Source organism: Cebus imitator, unplaced genomic scaffold (genome assembly GCF_001604975.1).
Source record: "Cebus imitator isolate Cc_AM_T3 unplaced genomic scaffold, Cebus_imitator-1.0 Scaffold43, whole genome shotgun sequence".
Taxonomy (NCBI): Eukaryota; Metazoa; Chordata; class Mammalia; order Primates; family Cebidae; genus Cebus; species Cebus imitator.
The window spans coordinates 4,384,444-4,402,146 of record NW_016107358.1 but is presented as its reverse complement, the minus strand read 5'-3'; the positions used below and the strand labels follow the sequence as shown (position 1 = coordinate 4,402,146).

At 41.0% G+C, this 17,703-nt stretch overlaps 1 protein-coding gene across 1 annotated transcript in view; it reads left to right on the top strand.

The window, feature by feature from the left end:
- Positions 1 to 14,786, top strand: part of SMIM13 (small integral membrane protein 13) — a 52,018-nt gene extending 37,232 nt beyond the window's left edge. Inside the window, exon 3 of the transcript XR_005199864.1 lies at positions 14,775 to 14,786. The gene's annotated coding sequence lies outside the window, so the exon portion shown is untranslated. The remainder of the gene's footprint in view (positions 1 to 14,774) is intronic.
- The last annotated feature ends 2,917 nt before the right edge of the window (positions 14,787 to 17,703 follow it).

Here is a 17,703-nt window from a genome sequence, read left to right as displayed (position 1 = left end):
TCCTTTGTTTAGAACTGTTTTCTCTTTGTGCACCTCACAACACACTTACCATGGTACATATTTCTTAATGCCACTAAAAGAGGCAAGATAAATAGTTAACACAGAATTATTTATGTGGTATAGTGTTTCTTTTCCTTTTCCTGTTCAGTGCTTTTGTAGCAAACTTAGCAGAATTGCATCACAACTACATTTTCAGTCTCAGTGGGAGGTGAACTATCCTGTGATTAATTTTAGAGCTTGACAGTTTATGAGCATTGAGAACACATACATGTATTAGAATCTTGTCTAAACTCCCACAAAGGATGATGGTCATCAGCAGGCCATCTTTCGAGGATTAATTCTAACATTGAGGACTGGTAGGTTTTTTTATTTCCTTCCCAACCAGCCATTCATTTCCAAATGTTTTGCCTTTGAAACTTTTTGTGAAAATTGCCTGTACCAATTGCATTGATTGCGTTGCTCTGATTTAAATGCCAAAAATACTAAATATTTGTGTAGTGCTGTTAAACGAGGTTTTTGATATTTCCATCAAAATGAATATAAAATTCACTTGATGGATTTTGTAGTGATATTTTCATAGTTGAAACAAATACATTGCTCTGTGGTAGACAGACACTTCACAGACATGCAGACCCATTTCTTTAGATAATAGGTTGAAAACCCATTTTAATTTTATTTTGCTGAAAGTTTGGAATATATAAAGCAGTGAATTTACAAAACATGACATCTTAAAACGTGTTGAAAGATTTGAAAGAGCAACAAAATTGTTGCTCTTAAAAGTAAAATTTTGAATAACGAATTTTGAACGACGACGCAGTCTTTTTAAAGTTCAGTTTTCTCAAATAGTATGTTTTCATGTAAGATGTAACTAGGTTTTGCCTGGTAAACTTTAAGTGCTTTTATATTTGAGGTTGACTTTAAAAAGCCATTGATTAGTCCTCAAAGGTTATGGACACTCAAGCGACTAATGGAATGAGTCTGTTGTGGAGTCTGGAACTAAAGCACCTTGTATTGTCTGCTTCTACAGTGTCCTATAGTTTTTAACTTAAAGTGTAAAGAGTAACATTTTATCTTATATCAATTAAAGCTACGTTTTTCATTTGCTGGTGTACACGTGCTGCCTGTTTCATGGGGAATGTTTAACGTGATCCTCCAAGTTGGTTCTATGCATAACCATTCACCAAATACTGCTGCTGTGGTTCCTTATAGGAAATATTCTGTGCTCTGCTATGAGGCATTGCCATCTTGCTGCTTGACAAATAGGTTTATAAAGATTTAGAATTCTGTGTTTTAATAGTACCTTTGTATATATAACGAGATGTAAAAGTAAAGATGAGGAATGTGTGTAAATGATCATTCACTGTTTTAAAACCGGTCAGTACTCTAAAGTTTCTGTGGTTTGTATGATGTTTTAACTTTCATTTTAAACAACCCAGAATAAATTAAAATGAAAACAAGCAAAAGTTGTGTGTGTCTCATTGCTAAAGGATAGTAAGTGTAAAGAGTACCTTGGACGGGAAGGGATTTGAAAGCAGCCATTCTTACTACTGGTCCACACTTCCCCTTATTTTTCAAACTCTAAAAATCTAGAAGAAATAATATTTCTTAGTGCCATGAAAGTAAATGACTTAGGACATATATACAGCGTTAAAGGACACACATATATATGTATATGTCCTTTAACGCTGTGTGTATGTGTGTATAGCGTTAGACCTATGTTATTACATTTACCTTATTTAACCTTCTATTTTCTTCCCATGCAGTATTCAACACCCTCAAGGTTGTTTTGTTAACCTGTCTGCCATAGATCATGTTTCACATTTTTGTTAGTATTAACAGCCAGGAAGATGGAGGAAACTGATCAAAGCCAAGTGAAAAGATTGAGGAGTTTCTTTGAGAATGCAGTTGAGATAGAAAGCCATGAATTTCATTGGCTGGGGGCATGTTGCGACTTCTCCAGTGCTCAGCTGCCAAGAATGTGGGATGGGAAAAAGTGGATTGGTGCTAGGGTTGGATTTTGCAAGGCAGGTGTGTCTGAAAGGCAAGGTCATTAAAGATTGCTGGAGATTGGCCCTGGAATTTGGGCTGGGTCTTGAGAGCAGTCAGATCAGTAAGGCACTGGTAAACTGGGTGGAAGGGAAGGGATAGGGATTGAAGATAAAATGAATGTGACGTGTAGGATAGGAAGTTTGGGATGGAGACTAGGTGAAGTAGTTCTGAGCAGTGACACTAACAGCCATAGAAAAGGGGAATCTGAGAACAGTGACTCATTTTAGCATATTATCTGAACCTCAGAATGGCAGCTAATACTTTCCACATGATGGCTGCAGTTGGAATGGAGAAGATAACCATGACTTGGGGGCCATGTCAGGGACTTTGGAAGACTGATCTTAAGGTCTGGGCTGTCCTTAAAAGGAGGAGGGAGCTTCCTGAAAATGGAAGAGGAATATTCTGGGGGAGCTGTGAGAATGCTCTTTCCTTATCCTGGCCCCCATCCCCTGGGCATCTCTACAAGTGCATTTGTCTATCATGTGTAAATACTTCATTTGAATTGTAAGAATGTTGCTGTTTACAAAGAACTTTGTGGGGATTAGAGGAGGAAGAAGGGAAGGACAGCAAAAACTTCACTAAGAATCTTAAAGGAGGCCAGGCATGGTGGCTCATGCCTGTAATCCCAGCCCTTTGGGAGGCCACAGGTGGGCAGATCACCTGAGGTCAGGAGTTCGAAACCAGCCTGGTCACTGTGGTGAAATCCCATCTCTACTAAAAAATACAAAGCTGGGCGCGGTGGTGGGCGCCTGTAATCCCAGCAACTTGGGAAGCTGAGGCAGGAAAATTGCTTGAACCTGGGAAGAGGAGGTTGCAGTGAGCCAAGATCATGCCATTGCACTCCAGCCTGGGCAACAGAGCGACACTCCATCTCAAAAAGAGAGGAGTAGGAGTTTTCCAAGTAGTGGATGAGGATTCTAGATAAAAGAATATGCACAGGCAGTGTCACCGGAAGGTGCCTTGCTTGGAGAACTACAGTTGGTCATTCCTGAAATAGAGAATACAAGTGTCGGGGGTGGGTGGGGGTTCACTGTTTTGACACTAGACATGTATAGTCTAGATCACAAAAAAACTGTGTGCAGTGGCAAAGGCTTTGAAGTTCATGTCATATGAGACAGAGTACTAACATGTTTTAAATTGAGAGAGCACTGATGTGCTTATTTAAGATATGCTGAGTAGTCGACTGATCTTCCAGCCACCTGGACTAGAGGCAGATGGCTTAGCTCTTGCTAACTGCAGGGAGGAGGACTGATTGGCGGCACGATGGAAACAGGTGGTCTGTTAACTGGTCCAAGCAAGAAAAAACTAACGGCAGACTGGAAAGGAGCAATGACCATGGGAAATTTGAGGATATGAAAAACCAGTAGGACTTGAGATGAGGTTGTGAAGGAGAAGGAGAAACGAAGGATGATTTCAGCATTTAAGTTTGCAGTTGGCAACCTGGGTATCATTCTTGATACTCTCTGATATCCTATATCCAACACATCAGCAAGTCTTGTTGATTTTTCTTCTGAAATAGAGCTCTTGAAACCATATACTTTCTTCCATTTTCTTATTACTGTCTGTAGGCAATGTAATGTAGTGGTCATAAAATTAGACATCAGTTGTGGTCTGTGAAATTAGACTTGTGTGTGCTTCATTTTTCATCTGTAAAATCGGTATGAATAGTAGTACCTCTCTCAGCGGGCTTTCGTAATGGAGGAAATGAGTCTATACCCAAAGCATTTAGACGTGTGCCCAGCATGTAGTGGTTATTCCCTACCTATGCTAATGCTCACTTGGGCCACTGCAGTAGTGGCCGTTTCAAATAACTACAGCCCATCTTCCGTATTATCTTTTTCTTTCTTTCTTTCTTTTTCTTTTTTTGATACGGAGTCTCCCTCTGTCCCCAGGCTGGAGTGCAGTGGCAGGATCTCGGCTCACTGCAATCTCCACCTCCCGGGTTCCAGCGATTCTACTGCCTCAGCCTCCTCAGTAGCTGAGACCACAGGCTCGTGCCACCATGCCCAGCTAATTTTTTATAGTTTTGGTAGAGATAGGGTTTCACCATGTTGGCCAGGATGGTCTCAATCCCTTGACCTCGCGATCCGCCCGTCTCAGCCTCCCAAAGTGCTGGGATTACAGGCGTGAGCCACCGTACCTGGCCCATATTTTCTCTTATTGTTTCCAAGAATGAGTTTTTCACAACTCAAATTTATCTTCTTGCTTACAACATGTGAATAAGTTCCCATTGCTTCTAGAAAAACGGTGGAAAACCTTCAGCGTGCCGGTGACACGCTGCATGTCTGCATTTGCAGTCTCTCCAGCAGCGTCTCATCCTCTTACTCTATACACTCATGGCCACGCGAGTTATCCCTCAGTTACGCATACATGCCGTCCTCAGACATCCCCTCCCTGCTCAAGGGATCCTTCCACTGGACATGACCCTCACTCAAACACTTGCCTTCTCTCTCCTTCTCTTCCAGTCCTTCTTTCAATTTAAGCTCACAAATCACTTTCTTAGGGAAGTGTTCTTTGAACACACCCCCTTCCCAAACTCTGTCTGGAAAGACAAACTCTCACAGAGAAGTCTTCCTTCCCTCAGTGGCCTGATCCCAGACAAGAATTGAACATTTGTTGGTGGATTTTTAAAAAATTAGTGCCTCCAGTCCCACTATGTTGAATTAATTAAACAATATTTCAAGATAAAGTAGAACTTATATCAAAATAACATTTTAGCCTGCAATCTTTTTGTTGGAATCTGGGAGTTTAAAGTATTATAAAAGATGCCTTATGCCTGCCTAATGAGCGTCTCCTGAAAGTGGCCATTTTCTTTAATCAGCAAACACAGAAGTGTATGTTCGTGAGATACATATTCTTCACACCTCTAATGCTGCATCTTCTGTGTCCATTTCAATCCATGTCTTCTGCAAAGGTCGAAGGATCCCGTCCGGTGCGATCAGAAGAGCAGCTTGTGACCACGAGGTGGCGACAGTTTTCAAGAGTTGGCGACAGTTTTCAATGAAGAGTTGGCAGGTAAGGACCCTTTCTATTCTGGTCTGGTCAGGGGTGTGCTCCTTTAAAAGGGTGTTGCTGGGTGGAAGTTTGGTAACTATATGGCACCTTGTTTTGTGTCATAGGTATTGAACCTAGCCTTCTTTACCTTAAAGCAGCTGGGGCGAGCATGTGAGTTGTTGATCAAACTGGAGCGCTTGAGAGTGAGGGGAGGAGGGTGGATTATACATCGCTGCTCCAGGACAACAGATATAAACCAGGATCATGCCGGCCACACAGGGGCATCTTTTTTCTCCCTCTAAAGCCAAGTCAGGTGACAATATTTACAGTCTCTCCGACACCCACTGATGAACACGTGAAGTTGGAGAGAAAAGGAGTGTTCCCAATTAGCATGTGAACGTTTTCTCCCTGTGTAGGACTCCAACAAGTAAATCATTTCAGCAAATGAGTGAGGAGAGGATGATTGATCCAAAGGCGCGCATATTTATTTGTGGGAGTCAGAGAAACCCTACTTTGGTGGGATATCTTGGAAATAGTAAAGCTTTTTTTTTAAAAAAATTTTTTTTGAGAGAGTCTCACTCTGTGCCCGGGCTGGAGTGCAGTGATGTGATCTTGGTTCACTGCAACCACTACCTCCTGGGTTCAAGTGATTCTCCCAGAATAGCTGGGACTACAGGCCTCAGCCACGACTGCTGGCTGATTTTTGTATTTTTAGTAGAGACAGGATTTCACCATCTTGGGCAGGCTGGTCTTGAACTCCTGACCTCAGGTGATCTACCTGCCTTGGCCTCTCAAAGTGCTGGGACTACAGGCGTGAGCCACGGTGCCAGACTAAAATAGTAAAAAATAGTAAAGTTTTGTGTTGAAGTAGCTGTCATTTGCAAAATCCTTTCTTATATACTGCCTTCACTGAACTTCACAGCTTTGTGAGGGGTGAGGAAGGAAGGAAAGGTATTATCCTTTACAGGTAAAGAAACTGAAGTTCAATTTCTTGGCCATAGATGTGATAAGTGCAAACCCTGGGCTTCTGCCTTGTTGCTTAGAGAAGGGGAAATACTTAAAATATTCGATCACTGTATGTCATTCAGCACAAAAGAAAATGAACGCATATTCAAATGCAAACAGAAGATGAAGCCCTAAGTTATATGAGCATACCTGGCTGGATAAACATATTGAGAGAGTATTGGTGTGGCACTGGGTTTCCCTCACTCCATACGGACTCAACAGATTGTCCAACAAGGAGGGCTTAAAAAGGCTTGGAGGAAAGATGTGTTTAACAAGAGCAAGTGGCCTGTGGGCAGTGTGGCTGGATTCCCAGGGTGAATAGTAGAAAGCCAGACTGGGTGTGGTGGCTCACACCTGTAATCCAACACTCTAATCCCAAAGTGTAGGCATTACAGGCAGTGGATCACCTGAGGTTGGGAATTCAAGACCAGCCTGACCAACATGGAGAAACCCCCTCTCTACTGAAAATACAAAACTAGCCAGGTGTGGTGATGTGTGCCTGTAATCCCAGCTACACAGGAGGCTGAGGCAAGAGAATGGCTTGAACCTGGGAGGCGGAGGTTGCGGTGAGCCAAGATCGTGCCATTGCACTCCAGCCTGGACAACAAAAGCAAAACTATGTCTCAAAAAAAAAAAAAAAAAAAAAAAAAAAAAAAAAAAAAAAAAAAAAAAAAAAAAAAAAAAAAAAAAAAAAAAAAAAAAAAAAAAAAAAAAGTAGAAACCTGTACCCTGTGTCCACAGTCTGGAAGGTTGCAGGTCTGTAATGAGGGTGGCTTGCAGATACTTGGGATCTGAACACTAAGCTCTGGCTTTGGAAACTGTAGCCATGTTTTCTGTGGCCACCTTGTACCCAGGGAGTGATGCTGTGAGCAGCAAGAAGGACCCCACAGGGCCTATGGCGAGTGTCTCAGTGACAGCACTGACGATCTGAAGAGCAAAGGCTATTGCTTTGTTTTCTGGATTGTGGAGGACCCATTGGGCTCTTAGGGAGAGAGAGATACGTTGCCAATAATGACTAATAATGAATGTCTCATTAGCCCTGGTAAGTAGACTCAGAGTCACATTTAATTTGATTGAGAAACAAAACAAACCCAAATACATAACAAATCTTGCATGGACTGTTGTCAGGCTAAGGCATACTCATTAATGATTACATGTAAAAACAAGTCCTCCACTCCTCCCCAGACCAAAAAATGAAACACAGAAAGAAGCCCAGGGCCCTGGCCTGTTTTCCAGGCTGCTTTCTTCCTGGCCCACACCATCCATCCATCAGTCCTGCCCTGTGCTGACGCAAATGACAATCACCTGGCCTGGTGACCCCTCACCTGCACCTCAAGGGCCACCTCTTCCATGCAGCCTTCTCTGGCCCTTTGTGGTCCTGCGGCCTTCTGTTGGCACCTCCAGGAGCTCACTCACTCGCCTCCTTCTAGACCCGTGTTCTCGGCATGCAGAATCACCTGGGTGCTTGCTGAGTGCAGAGTGTTGTCCAAGTCTTATTGAAATCCACTGAATCAGACCCTCGGGAGGTCTGGACTAAGAAGCTGTATTTTTAACATGTGTCCCTGCAGGTGATTCCTGTCCTTTCTTTACCCCTTGTGCTGGCTTGAATAGTGTCCTTCCAAAATTCATGTCTACCTGGAAGCTGTGACTGTGACCTTATTTGGAAATGGGGTGTTTGCAGGTGTAATCACAGTAAGATGAGGTTATATTGGGTTAGAGTGGGCCCTAATCCAATGACTAGGGTCCTTATAAGAACAGGGAAATTCAGAGCCCCAGAGAAATATGAGGATGGAGACATTGACAAACCAAAGAAGCCACGGACTGCCAGCACCACAGAAGCAAGGAGAGAGGTGTGGAGCCAATCTTCCTCCGAGCCTCCAAAAAGGAACCAAGCCTGCCCACGCCTTGATTTCAGACTTCCGGCCTCTAGACAGTGAGAGCATAAGATTCTGTTCTTTTTTTTTTTTTTTGAGATGGAGTTTTGTGCTCTGCTGCCCAAGTGCAATGGCGCAATCTTGGCTCACCGCAACCTCCGCCTCCTGGGTTCAAGTGATTCTCCTGCCTCACCCTCCTGAGTCGCTGGAATTGCAGCCATGCACCACTATGCCTGGCTAATTCTTTTGTATTTTTAGTAGAGACAGGGTTTCTCCATGTTGGCCAGGCTGGTCTTGAACTCCCAGCCTCAGGTGATCCACCCACCTTGGCTTCCCAAAGTGTTGGGATTACAGGCGTGAGCCACAGCTCCCGGCCAAGATTCTGTTCTTCTAAGCCACCAAGTACTACTGCAGCCCTAGGTAACAAATACTACCCTTTTCTATCTCTCTTTTCTATCTTCTATTGTCTGAAGTTATCTTTATTTCACCTTCCCCTTTACAGGAAGTTGTATTTCTTATTTAAATTATTTTCATATTATAGTAGACCTATGTCAGTTTTTTGGGGTGATTCAGTAAATGATTGCCTGGGGGAACACATGTGTCTACCCACCTCGTGTGTCTTGGGAGGCCAAGCCCATCTCTCTCAGTAAAAGAAAATTCCAAACATTGGTTTCCTTGCCTTCACTGCAGCAATGGTGCAAGCACATCACCTCGTCTCCACAGACAGATGTTCCCACCAGTGGTTGAGCTGGGTAGAAGCTCAGAGCCCCAAGGAGGCTGCCTGACAGAGACGTCGCTCTGGATCTGCCGTGGCAGCTGCAGTGGCTTGAGTCGCCCACCCCAAGGGGTTCTAGGGTGGCGTGTGTGCTGACGTGGCATAGGCAGTGCAGGAGGCAAGGGCTGTTCTGTTGTCACCAGGCCAGCTCCGCACCCTGACGGTGACACTGGTCCCACCAGTGCTTCCCTTGTCTGTATTCCTACTGATCCTGTGAGATACCTGATATTCTTACTCTCTCTCTTTTTTTTTTCGAGACAGGGTCTCACTCTGTTGCCCAGGCTGGAGTGTGGTGTGATCTTGGCTCACTGCAACCCCTGCCTCACAGGCTTGACTGATCCTCCTACCTCAGCCTCCCGAGTGGCTGGAACCACAAGCATGTGCCACCATGCCCTGCTAGCTTTTATATTTTTAGTAGAGATAGGGTTTTACCATGTTGCCCAGGCTGGTCTCGAACTCCTAGGCTCAAGTGATCTCCTTGCCTCAGCCTCCCAAAGTGCTGAGATTACAGGCATGAACCACCACGCCTGGCCAAATATTCTTTTTAATACAATACACCTCTTTCCTGCTTAACTGAGCCCCAGTTGGTTTCTGTTGCTTGCCTCTAAAAAGCCTGACCGTCATGGGTGGGACTTTCTCTCTCTCTTTTCTTTCTTTCTTTCCTTTTTTTCTTTTTCTTTTTTCCCTTCCTTTCTCTTTTTCCTCTCTGTCTTCCTTCTTTCTCTTTCCTCTCTTTCTTTCTTTCTTTCAAAAAAGTTGCTTGTTCAACAAAATCTGAAGACAGACAATAATGTTCATTCTTCAACATCAGGACCTCAGGAGGTAGTAAATGTTTCATCCTATCCACCTTTCTTGTGATTGGGGTTGAATATGTTTTGTTCACCTTAATTTTAACTAAGTAATTATTATTAGTCATTAATTAGTCATCAGCATCATTATCATTAGCACTAGCCAAGCGTGGTGGCAGGTGCCTGTAATCCCAGATACTTGGGAGGGTGAAGCAGGAGAATCGCTTGAACCCATGGTTGTTGCATATTTAAGAGTTGAAGCTGCTTGAGCTATACCAACATGTTTCCCCGTTTCTTTACTTTTTCTCTCTCCTCCCTCCCTCCCTCCCTCCTTTTCTTCCTTCCTCTCTCTTTCTTTTTCCTTCCTTCCTTCCTCCCTCCCTCCCACCTTCCTCCCTTCCCTCCTTCTTCCCTTTCTGTTCTTTTCTTTTCTTTCTTTTCTTTCTCGGAGTTTCGCTCTTGTTGCCCAGGCTGGAGTGCAATGGCGCAATCTCGGCTCACTGCAACCTCTGCCTCCCAGGTTCAAGTGATTCTCCTGCTTCACCCTCCCAAGTATCTGGGATTACAGGCACCTGCCACCACACTTGGCTAATTTTTGGTATTTAATAGAGATGAGGTTTCAACATGTTGGTCAAGCTGGTCTCAAACACCTGGCCTCAAACGATCCACCTGCCTCAGTCTCCCAAAGTGCTGGGATTGCAGGCATGAGCCACTGTGCTTGGCAGATTTTTTATAGAGTCAAATATGCTATTGGTATTTATTGAATAGCTCCTGGATTTGTAGTTTTTATTAAGAAAATCTTTGCCACTCTTATAGTAAATTCATACTTGTTTAGATTTTCTTGCAAAATTTTAATCTCACTTTCGTATTTTTTTTTTTTTTTTTTGGGACGGAGTTTCGCTCTCGTTACCCAGGCTGGAGTGCAATGGCACGATCTCGGCTCACCGCAACCTCTGCCTCCTGGGTTCAGGCAATTCTCCTGCCTCAGCTTCCTGAGTAGCTGGGATTACAGGCACGCGCCACCATGCCCAGCTAACGTTTTGTATTTTTAGTAGAGACGGGGTTTCACCGTATTGACCAGGATGGTCTCGATCTCTTGACCTCGTGATCCACTCGCCTTGGCTTCCCAAAGTGCTGGGATTACAGGTTTGAGCCACCGCGCCCGGCCCTCACTTTCGTATTTAAGTAATTAATCTATTTTTTTTTTTTTAACAGATGTAGCCTCACTCTGTCACCAGGGTGGAGTGCGGTGGTGCAGTCTTGGCTCACTGCAACCTCCACCTCCTGGGTTCAAGCAATTCCCTTGCTTCAGCCTCCTGAGTAGCTGGAACTACAGGTGCACACTACGACGCCCAGCTAATTTTTTATTTTTAGTAGAGACGGGGTTTCACCATGCTGGCCAGGATGATCTTGATCTCCTGACCGCATGATCCACCTGCCTCAGCCTCCCAAAGTGCTGGGATTAGAGGGATGAGCCACTGTGCCCAGCCGGGTTTATTTTTATATGATATGATATGAGGTAGTAACCTGGGTTTATGTTTTTTCACATCCACATATGACAAATGCCTGGAATTTTTTTTCCTTTTTTTAAAATGCATTTTAGGTTTTGGGGTACATGTGAAGAACATGCAAGATTGTTGCATAGGTACACACATGAAATGCCTGGAATTTTAATTTTAGACAGGGGGTGATCTTCCCCTTATCGTAGCCCCTGCACAGATGACCACTTTTCTTGTGTTTCCTGGGCCATGTGCAGACGTTTCTAGTTCACCTTTCATAAGCAAGGCTCCGTGACTCATGCCAGGGCATGGTCCAATTTCTTTGCCTTCTGAAGTTTGGAGGTCACATCTGTCCACGTGAGCTAATACGCCAGGTCCTAGGGCCTCTGTCAGGATGGGATAAAATACTGCCATTATATCCAGCTCCTCTGTGGTTTGCAGTAGGAGGGAAGGCTTGTCTGCATTACTTTAGTTTGTGGTCTTGCCAGAAAAGATCCCTAATATTGGATGTATATTTTGAACATTGGAAACCAAGTATAGAGCACCTCTGGGTCCTGTGTGAAATGAGTCCCCCTGTACCTGTCACCACCACGGGGCTCCGCGGTTGCCACCTTCAGGTGCTGTTCTGTACTGCCAATTCCCATTAAATGTCAGGTCCCATTCCAGTGTATTAGCCAGCCTCCTGCCCAGAAGACTTGTAATCTTTGGGGTAGTTGTTCTTATCTGGTCTTTTTTTTTTTTAACAGAGTCTTGTTCTGTCATCTAGGCTGAAGTGCAGTGGTGCCATCTCAACTCATCACAACCTCCGCCTCCTGGGTTCAAGCGATTCTTGTGCCTCAGCCACCCGAGTAGCTGGGACTACAGGCACGCACCACCAGGCCTGGCTGATTTTTGGGGTTTCGTTATGTTGGCCAGGCTGGTCTCAGACTCTTGACCTCAGGTGATCTCCCTGCCTCGGCCTCCCAAAGTGCTGGGATTATAGGTGTGAGCCACCACGCCTGGCCAGTAGTTGCTTTTTAAACTGGAAGGAAAGCAGTGGGTTCGAGTTTTTAAGTACTGTTGTTAAGTCTATGAGGCATGCTTTTGAGTGAACTAAATGTGCATGAAAGAAATTAGATTGAGAACCTTAAGAATAGAGTCCCATGAAAACGTGTAGTCCAGGCAAAGGACCTTACATCTTATTGTATTTGCTGGGATGTCGAAAAACACCAAGCATTTTCTTCTGTAGGTCAGAACACTAGAAGTACGTTATGCTGTTTTTGTTGTAGTTTCCTTTTTTGTTTGTTTGTTTGTTTATTGACTTTTTCCTTTTTTGTTTGTTTGTGAGGAGAGTGATTGACATGTGGACATTTACTTAGTATCAGATAGGAATCAAAGAATAGCTTCACATTTTGTTTCTTTCCCCGCCTACCACCTCTTCTTTTCACAGGTATTGGTAGCTTCACTTTTTTTTTTTGAGACAGAGTCTCACTCTGTCACCCAGGCTGGAGTGCAGTGGTGCAATCTCTACTCACTGCAACATCTGCCTCCTGGGTTCTAATAATTCTTCTGCCTCGGCCTCCCAAGTAGCTGGGACTACAGGCATATGCCACTATGCCCGGCTAATTTTTTGTATTTTAGTAGAGATGAGGTTTCACCGTGTGGCCTAGGCTGGTCTCAAACTCCTGAGCTCAGGCAATCTACCCGCCTTGGCCTCCCAAAGTGCTAGGATTATAGGCGTAAGCCACCGTGCCCGGCCAAGAGTTCAATTTTTTATAAAAGGATAACATTTCCTGTGCCAGAAGGTAAGTGTAGGAGAGCCTAGGCCATATGTAAATAGGGTAAAAAGGAAGGTGTGGCTCTAAAGTTATGCTACTTTGGAGGACTTCTTATGGAAATAAATTTTATTTTCTTAGTCATGTGAATTTCATGCGTTAGCTATCAAGAAGTATCCGTTTCTAAAGGTGGTTTAGACACACCTGGAAATCTTTCAAATATTAAAAATATGATTTCAAAAAGTCTCCTTGCTTTCTTTTTCTGTTTATTGGTTTTAAAAGCTGTTGTCTCCATATAGGAGTTCCATTTTTGGTAATTCAGAGCAGCTCTCTTGTTCATGATAACTAGTAAAAGCCAGATGAAATATATAATTAAGTTTTAAAATCAAGAAGAGCTAAAGGATCATAAAGATTTACTGGCCAAGATCTGGGAGAAGATGCAAATCAGGAGAGTGAACTTCCTATTTAAGGCTTCTTTTGTCCTGGGGGACATTTGCAGATCTTCAAAGGGCAGTGAAAGACAGAGTTGCAGTTTAAGAAATCTCGTGAGCCAGAGAGAAAAAGCTGTGGTCTGGAGCCTGCCAGGGGCAGAAGTCTTGGGAGGTTCCCTACACTTTGGGATTGGAGCCCTGGAGAGCTGTCCCTGGAAGGAAGGGTGAAGAGAACTCAATGAGTCTTTATAAGGCTCATAGCCTCTTTTCAGGTGATTCTGCAGGCCTAGAAAATCTCAAACTCTAAAATTCAAATAGGGGGAATCTGGATTGCTAATAGTGCCCCCAGGATTATGGAATAAGCAACAAGAATTCTCTCTGGAGCAAGATATATTATTCTAGGCTTCAAATTATTTCTACAAATAATGTTTCAAAACCAAGTGTCTAGCACGCAATTTAAAAAGTAGCACAGCCCTACTTCTTTAACACAATAAAATGTGTGTGTGTGTGCACGTGTGTGCATAGCAATCCAAAAGCCAGCCTCATACTTAATCTTCAAATGTCAAACATTTTTGAGAAGATTCTCCTAAAGTCAGGAATAAGATAAGGATGTCCACCCTCTCTACAATTGTTGAACATTGCACTGACATGTTAGCTAATGCAATTAAACAGGAGAAAACAATTAGAAGTATAGAATTGAAAAGGAAGAGACAAACTGTCTTTGTTCACAGAAAATTTAACTGCATATCCGAAAAACCCAAAAGAATCAATGGAAAAGTACTAAAACCATAAGATGATAAAGTAGCAGTGTATAAAATGAGCATACAGAAATCAATAGCTTTCATATGTATCAAATAAGCGGTTTGAAGAGAAGACCCTGTGTGTAATAACAAAAATTTAAATACCTATACATAAACTTAATAAGATAGGCAAAAACAATAGGAAAACCATAATACATTCTTGAAGGGCTTAAAAATAATTTCGAAACATTGAAAAAACATACCATATTTTTGAAGGAAAAATTCAACATGATAAAGATGATACTTCTTCCTAAAATAGTTATAAATTTAGTGCAACCTTAAGAAAAATCTCCTCAGATATTTTTTTTCCTGGAACTAGACAAGTTGATTAAAAAGCTTATATGAAAGAATAAACAAATGAGAATAGCCAGGAAATACTTGGAAAGAACAGTAACGTAGTGCATGGCTAGTCCTCTTAGAATGTAGTAAAACATTTTAAATCCTCTAAATTAAAGCAGTGGGATACTGGCTCAGGAAAAGACTTACGGACCAGTGGATCAGAATAGAATGTACAGAAATACACGTGTGTGTGTGTGTGTGTGTGTGTGTGTGTGTGTGTGTGTGTGTGTAAATGGGAAATTTAGCATATGACAAAGCAAGCATTGAAGTCAGGGGGAAACATTAACTTTAAATAATGTTTGGGCAACTGGGTAGCTATAAAGAAAAAGATAATATTGTATCTTTTTCTTAAAATATACTCCAGGATAACTTACAAATGTATTAGAGATCTAAATGAAAACGACAGCAACAACAAAATACATAGAAGAACTCGAAGAAAACATCCATTTTATTTTTATAACCCAAGAATGGAGATTTCCAGCTATGTAAAAGAAATCTAGAGATAGAGAAGAGATTGATAAATTTGACAACACTGGAAAAAAAAGAAGGAAAAACATAAAATCAGCTAAATATACAACAAATAAGTATAAGTGAACCCAAATATATTAATAATTACTTGATGTTTTATTTGGGATAGTTTATATATTTATATTATGGAGATAAATATATAAGATACCCCAATATAAATACATAAAATATCCCAAGTAAAATATCAAGATTATCACACTAGTTTGAAGAACAAAACACAACTATATGCTACATTTTGGGATTTATTCCAAGAATAAAGCTTGATTAGTACTTTAAAAACAAATCAGTTTAGCTCACCACATTAATGGAATGGAAAAGGAGGAAACACTTCTACATTCTTTTTATGAAGCCAGCATAATGTGTAAAGGAAATTGCAAAAAAGAGCATTCCTGAGTCAGTCTCTAACATGGACATCGATGCAAAAATTCTAAACAAAATATTGGCAAATTGAGCCCAGTGGTGTATAAAAATGATTATGATCCAGCCGACTTGGGTTTAAATAAGAATGCAAGGTTGGTTTAATATCTGAATATCAATCAATGTAATTCCCCACATTAAAAAAAATATGATCATCTTAGATACAGAAAATATATTTGCTAAATGACACCTTTAAAAACTTTCAACAAAAAAGAGAAACTTGGCAAACCAGGAATAAAATAAATTTTTCAAAATCTGATAAATTACTACAAAAAAATGATTCAGAAAACACTATACATAATGGTGTAATACTGAACATTTTACCTTGAAAATAACCAAAAAACGTCAACTAATCCCATTTCTATTCTAGGTTGTACTGGAGTACTTTTCAAAAGAAAAAAGTTAAAGGTTAAATAAGAACTAATACAATAGTTTCTTATGGGGAGGGCAGGAATAGGGTAGAAGGGAGATGAATGGGAGTGAAACTTTATGAAAATATCTCCTTATAAAACCTTATAAATATTTTACATAATTAAAACACAAAATTAAGTTTTAAAGGAGTGAAAATAATCAATAAAAATGCTAAATGAATGGAAACAAATGAACCTGTCTATCAAGTTAGTGCAAGAGTCATAAAGAGGAAAATATTCCAAATGAATTTAGGATATAGCACATCTCAGATAATGTATTCTCATGATGAGAATGACTACCAAAAAATCTCAACTGGCATTCAGTATCTAATTGTTAGTAGTAATATTGTTATTGTTACTTGGAAACTGTTATATGAATATTCAAACTGTTACTTTGAAACTGTTATATGACAAATAATTATATTACTCTTAAAAGGAATTAAGGTTTTCAGTGTAAGAGAAATGAGATCAAATGATAATATTTTTAAATTTAAATTAAAAATATAAGTATGAATTTGTGGCTTTTCCCTCTTATAAAATAACAACCCCACCATCTCATTTCCTAGCCTTGTCAAACACAGGTTCTAGGTGCAAAATTACTCGTAGCACTGGCCACTTCTAATATCCAGATTGCAGTCTCTCAATACCATTTCCAACATAAAGGAAATGAGTTTCTGGAAAACTGAAGATTCCAGGTCTGGGGCAGGAAAACATTATTTGGATCTGGGGCACACTATTGCACCAGAAAGTGAAGGAGCAGTCAAAGACTGATGTGATTACATTAAAAGACCATAGGAATTAAGTAGAAGAAGCTTCCACTGGCCAAAAAATGGGAGAATTTGAAGTCACATAGAGAATAATGACTACAATTGATAGAAATATGTCAAATATCTAAAAATCAATAAGTTCAGAACAGGATGAGGATGTCACTCTTTCGATTTCCACATTGTACCATAGAACATTCTAGCCAGGGCCACTAGGCAAAAAAAAAAAAAAAAAAGGTTCAGTCCCTTTGGAAAAGAGTTTGGCAGTTCTTCAAAACCTTAAACATAAAGTTACCATATAACCTAGCAATTCCACTCCTAGGAATCTACCCAAGAGAAATGAAAACATGTCCACACAAAAATCTGTACATGAATGTTCATAACAGCATTACTAACAATAGCCGAAAAGTGGATACAACTCAATGTCTATCAACTGATGAATAAACAAAATGTAGCATATCCATACACTAGTATATTACTAAGCAATAAAAGAACTGAATAACTTATATATGCTACAATATGGGTGAGTCTCAAAAACACGGTGTCACAAAAGTCCACATATTGTGTGATATCATTTATATGAAATATTAGAATAGGAAAATCTTTTGTTATCTTTTCTTCTGCTAGACTTTTAAAAGCAAAAATCTTGGTTTTACTCATCAATTCTACTTTTTTTTTTTTTTTTTTTTTTTTTTCAGATGGAGTTTCACTCTTATTGCCCAAGCTGGAGTACAATGGTGCGATCTTGGCTCACTGCAACCTCTGTCTCTGGGTTAAGTGAGCCTTCTGCCTCAGTCTCCCAAGTAGCTGGGATTACAGGTGTGCACCACCACGGTTGGCTAATTTTTTGTATTTTTTTCAGTGGAAATGGGGTTTCACCATGTTGGCCAGGCTGGTCTTAAACTCCTGACCTCAGGTGATCTGCCTCGGCCTCCCAAAGTGCTGGGATTACAGTTGTGAGCCACCGCACCCAGACTGTTTTTTAAATCCTTTACTTTTGCTTTTATCTCTACTAGTATTTCTATTGCATTTTGGTTAATTTTTATTGTTTTTTCTTACTTTTGAGTGAAAATTAATTAATTTGGTTTAGTTTCTAGTTTCTGAATTCCCAGTTGCTTTTTGGAGGGTGCTGTCTTAATTTAAAATGTTAATATGAAGACAGATAACTTCTTGAGAGACCTGAAAATGTTATTTCCAAATTCCAAATATGGCACTATATTAATTAGGTTCTTCTACTGAAATAATCAAGCTGACATAATTCACATTAAGATACGCA